Source organism: Pistacia vera, unplaced genomic scaffold (assembly GCF_008641045.1).
Source record: "Pistacia vera cultivar Batoury unplaced genomic scaffold, PisVer_v2 Contig425, whole genome shotgun sequence".
NCBI classification, from domain to species: Eukaryota; Viridiplantae; Streptophyta; class Magnoliopsida; order Sapindales; family Anacardiaceae; genus Pistacia; species Pistacia vera.
Genome location: NW_022196252.1, coordinates 1,042,792 through 1,048,791, shown reverse-complemented (window position 1 = coordinate 1,048,791; position 6,000 = coordinate 1,042,792).

The following is a 6,000-nucleotide window of genomic DNA, read 5'->3' as shown; positions in this document are numbered from 1 at the left end:
TGATTATGTGTTATATTGAGATGAGTTTGTAGATGGTAGATAATGAAATGTTTGCATCCATATTGCATAATTGCATTTAAACATGTGAATTAGAAAGAATTATAAGCATGAAACCATCTACATGCATACATACGCATAAGAGCATGAAAAGCATAAAGAATGTTAAAGAGTAAATAGAAAGAAATGAGAATATTAAAGAAGTTCAAATCTGAATTTTTATTTAAAGAAGTGTAAAAAGATAAAAGAAGAAAAGGTTGTTGCAATGGGGAACCCGTGAGTGACAAGAAGAATTTCCCCGCATGCATGCCGCCTTTAGTGAGCGGCCTAAGAATAAGAAAGAAGATATGGTACGGCCGTAAGAGTGCATGTGGATAAGGGTTGTACCCATGAAAGAAGAATACAGTCACACGGCCAAGGTTCTGAATCCATGCCTCAAACCGGTCCGATCGGCAAATAATAAGAAAGAAAAGAAAAGAATAAGAAAGAAAAGAAAAGGATTAGAAAGAATAGGAAGAGAAGAAAGAAGAGAAGAAAGAAGCACAGAAAAGAAAATGCATATTTTATGCATTTGTGCATTTGCATCATATATATGCATAATACCATGCTCATTATCTGAGTAGTGGGAAATTAGAATAGAGAAAGAACAGAGAGAAAAACTGAGTAAGAGTAGAGAAAGAATAGAGAAGAATGGGGAAGTGTTAAGTAAGGAAAGAAATTCAGAATTTAAGCAACGGAGAGAGAATGATAGCAGAGCGGGTTTACTTACTGAGCAATTAGTGCTCACCCCGTTGTTTTTAATGTTTTTGCAGGTAACAGGTGAGATTCGGTCACTTGGAACATCACACAACGAAAGGGTTGGGCAAAACTGTCGAGTTACTATTTTGAGACTTTATTATATTATGTAAAGATTTGTATATAATTAAATATGGGCCCATAATTTTATACTCGTTTATATGTATATTTTCTTACATATATATATATATATATATATAGTGAGTTTTACTGTTATTTTATGAGTATACTAGCTAGAAAGAGAGTCATTACAATTGCCATGATAATGGACGCTAAGGAGCAAAATGATTCATGGTTTATTGACAGTGGATGCACTCAACACATGACTAGCAAAGTGGAGATGTTCACTAAATTGGAGGATATGAAAAGAATGGTGAGATTGGGTAATGGAGACAAAGTGTCAATCAAAGGAAAATGTACCATAGCTGTCTCAACATTAAAAGGTAAGAAATTAATTTCAGATGTTCTTTTTGTGCCTGATTCAAATCATAATTTGCTAAGTATTGGACAAATGATGCAAAAAGGTTTTGTGTTTGAATTTGCAAATAATGTGTGCAAAATAAAAGACTCTAGTGGAGTTGAATTTATAAATGTGCCCATGAGAAATAGAAGCTTTGTAGTGGATTGGAGTGCTATGGATGTTGATGTCCTTAGAAGTAAGGAGGAGAAAGTATCAATATTACCGATCGTAAAGGTCATAGATAAAGCATATGGGAGTTGCCAAGTAGGAAGGCAACATAGATTGGGTTATCCTAGTTCCATAACATGGAGAAAATAAAAAGACCCTCAAGAAAATAGAGGGGTAGATGATGTGGGAGCAAGAGGAATGAAGTCTCTTGAGGAGATTGATCAAAGTTGTAGAAGCGCCATGTTAGAACCAATTAAGGAGGAGTATCATTCGAGTCAAGAAGTGAAGAAGTCAAAGGAAGTGAAAAAGAAGTATGGTGGCTCCAAATTTCAAGGAACGGAAATGTCAAAGAACTTGCGTGGAATTAGCACCAAAAAGGTTCAAGGAGTGTTGAAAAATGAACCTATTTTGGTGCGTGCAAACATGGCTCAAATTGAAGAAACGAGGAAGTGCAAACATGGTTCAAGTTGAAGAAATGAGGAAGTGCAAACATGGCTCAAGTTGAAGACACAAAGAAGAAACGAGGAAGAAGTAGACGCATGTTGTGGCACAAACGTGACTTGATGAAGAAAAGAAGAAAAGAAAGCGTAGCAACAGAAAATTCAAGCAAGAGTTCAAGTTTAAGTTTGTTTCCAGTTTTAGGATTTTAGTTTAATTAAAAATGAGAATATGAGTTTATGTATTTTCCTTTTCTTAATATAATTCGAATTAGGGAAGTAGAACTTAATTAGAAATATTATTTCACACGGAGTTTTGTTTGTGTTTAACTAGGAAAGTATATTTCGTTTTTCCATATTGAAGTAGGATTAGGATTTCTTTTCTTGTATAAAAGAAGTTAAATATTGATGAATAAAGTATGAGAATTCATTGATTTCTTTAGATTAAGTGTGAAGTCTATTACTCCCAATTCGAACATGGTGAATGAAAAATATTTGGAGTTGGATTCCCTGGAGGAAAAGAAGAAGAAGAAGAAAAAGAAAAAGAAAAAGGAAAAAAAGGGTATTGTTCCATTGATCAGGAAAGTGAAAGTGGAAGCCACGAAGGTGAGAGATACTGAGTGAGTGAGTTTGTATGGGGTGGAGTTTAAATGAATAGGTTACTGAATGAGACGGAGGAGTTTAAGTGTGAAGAAGATTGTATCATTAAGATTACAAAATGGAAAGATTTGAAAGTTCTTTACGCTGGCCCTCTGTTGACGCAGTGGTGTCTATGCCCTTTGGGGTCATATTGCTTGGTCCCAGGTTCGAGCCAGGAGGGTTGGTATATAAGAGTAAATTAAATGACATGCTCTACCTCGAGGTTTAAGCGAAATGGGAAGTTTCTAGATTCCCATTTGCCACCGTTTAATGGTGATACAAATAAGGTATTTTAAAATACCTTTCTTTTCTTAAAATTTTTCTAACTTATTATTTTTTACTTAGAACTATGACGTAAAATGTGAACCAAATTAGGCCTTCACTGGTGATCCAAATGAGGTATTATTCCTTTGTTTTTCTTCAAAATTTTCAGTTATATTTATGTCAATATTCTTGTTACCACCTTTTCACTTATATGTATGTCAACCATGTTACCTTGGTGATTGGTTTGGCACCAATCACCCTGGTTCAAGGTTTGACACCCTCAAAAAATGAATGAAAAAAAAAAAAAGATAGATAGATTGAGGGGAAGATGATGGAGGAGAAGTTAAGTAGATCAAAAAGAGGTATTTTAAAATAATTTTTAATAATTCTACCCAACTTTTTATTTTTTCCTAAGTAAATTGTATTTAAAAGAAGAATGATTTACAAAGGCTTACAAAAAAGGCGGCCAACCTATATCAGAACATCCCCGTGTAGGGTGCAAAAAATAAACAAATGTCTAAGCTTGACGCTACATAATTCTCTTGAGAGCCTATCTAAACCAACATAGGAGATAAGACCCAAGAGAGAATCTAGCTAAAAAATCAACAACAAAACACCATCCTTTAGACAATCCCCTGGGTTTGGCTCTAAAAACACATAAAATGAGACACAAAGAAGACTCAAAGCAGAGAAAACAAAGATAGTGAGAATACACAGCGGGAAAGTCTTCACAATAACAACGAGCAAGTCTGTAATTCTACCCAACTTTAATTTCAAGTTTTCCATTTTCAATTCTTTTTTTTTTTAAAGAAAACTTTCAGAATGGTTTAAAAAATAACCTAATTTCTAGGAAGAACCAAAAAGAAATTAAGTTCGTATCTCATTCAACAACTTATTCTCCCTCCATAATCTATCTAAAGCTTCCCTATCATAAATCAGTGCTCCCATAAATGTTCACATTAATAATGAACTGATGATTTTGGTTTGTGTTAAATTCATTATTTAGTTAAGTTATTTTCTTTTTAATTTATTAGACAAAAGAGTTTCAGATAGAGAAGTTTATATGAATGTACTTTCCTATTTTGGTTTCCATTTGAGAATCAAACGAATTTGAAGTTTGAGAGAAGTCAAGTTTCCTTCTTTGGTTTGTGTTTCCTTTTTTAATTTTTATTTCAAATATTATCATTTTAATTTATGATTAATCCACTAATCCAATACTGAAGGGGTTTTGATTTTTAATGACTTGTTTAGTGGAATCCAAATTTTTAAATTATTTTGATTTATAAGTATGAGTGATGCTATGGGTACTAACGGATGGGTACTAATATGTGTACTAACTAAAGCATAGTACCCGTACTATGCGCATAGTACGGGTACTATGCTTTAGTTAGTACACATATTAGTACCCATTCATTAGTACCCAAAGTATTATTCTATAAGTATATCCCAATTCATTTTTTTTTCCCAATATATAATTCCCTTTTCACTATTCTATTTATTAATATATTAATAGTGCTTTCTGTCATGAACTTTATAAATTTAAGGACTTGTTTCTTAACACAATATGTAACAAGTATCTTTCTCAAAAAATAAATAAAATTAACATCTTTTGACATATACTATAAATGTGTCATCAATCATTTTCAACATCTTGTACTAGTGTTCTGATTTTTAAGAGGGACAGGTGATATTCCATAGCCGTGACTGAGGAGGTTTTAATTAATTCTTCTTTTAAAATCTTGTTTACATTTTTTTACATATGGGGATAAGCTGAAACTGTTTAATTGCAAAATGACAAGGTTTTTGGACCTGAATCCTTAGAGCTCTGGGAAACAAGCACGTACAAATTGAACCCACCAAATTACACTTTCTCTGGCATTTATCATGAAAAAATAATTAATCAACTAAATTAATTAAGTAGCATAAAATGATTATAAACAAACTTCAGCGGGATGCTGGTTCAAGCTACTACTCCACTAACACCTTTCGATCGCTCAATAACATGCTTTATGTTTTCAACATCAATCACCTTGTCGGCCTCTTTAAGAGGAAATTAAATTGATTACCTTTCTTGAAATCATTTATAGTCTGAGCATGAGGCAGAGGCTCATTGTGACTTGTTTGCGAAGGAGGTTACTCTTGATATAAGAAATGCAAATTCTGATACCACAATCTGAGAATGAGCATGAGCTTGCGCCTCCATCGGGGGAGAGTTTATTCCTAAAATCAGAGATTATTACTCTGCCACTATTGATGAGCTTTTTCCTGGATAGAATTTTAAAGATGTATTATTGTATCGGAGTTAGAGTACAATATTGGAGAAGAGGGTTTTTCTGATATTACACATTCCTAAATTTATAGATGGAAGAGCTGTTTATTCTTGTATTAGAGTTAGTTATATTTTGTGATGTATACGTATAGTTATATTTGTTTCAGTTTCTTAAAAGTTGTATTTTATTTGGCAAAATAAATAAATAATGTTAGTTTTGTTACTACTAAACCAATCAGTAATTTTTATGTTTTGAATGAATGTTGTTGAAATGGGCAGCTTAATCTTTATTAGTGTTAAAAATAATGGTTAACCTTCTTCAAAGTTGTTTTTTGTTTGGCAAATTTAATGAATGATGTTTGTTTGCTAATTAAGCATCTGACCAAGCACAATAGGGATGAAAATGTAATTAATCCCAGATTAAAATCTCCACAGATGTCAACCCTGGCATGTACATTGTACATGATACACCTCAACAACGTTCCAGTTTTGTTTCTTCCCAAGAAAGCTTGTACAAAGAGTCCCAAAAAGAAAAAACAGTTCTACTGGCTGTCCTGGCCTTGTAAATTCTAAATAAAACCCCAACCAAACACAGACATGGGAGAAGAAAAAGTTAAAGAAGCAGCCATCCAGATAATTAGAATGTTGATTACACTTTCTGCCCTTTCTCCTGGTAATTTCTTTTCTTTTATTCAATTCTGTCACTCAATTTTAGCTTCTTTTTATTGAGTTTGGTTTTAGTTTCTATAGGCGCTCTTTCTTTTTTTTTTTTTTTTTTTTATATATTCTTCAATTCATCTCTACTCCTTTACTTTATTCTCTCTAATTCAGTAGTTGCCCCCATTAATATGCTAATCAAGTACTAAAGGTGGGAATTATACCTGTAGTTCCTCCCAACAAATAATTAGTATAACCCTCATCCAAAATTTAAACAATTTTAGCCCCTTTTGAGGGAAAAAAACAAATTACAC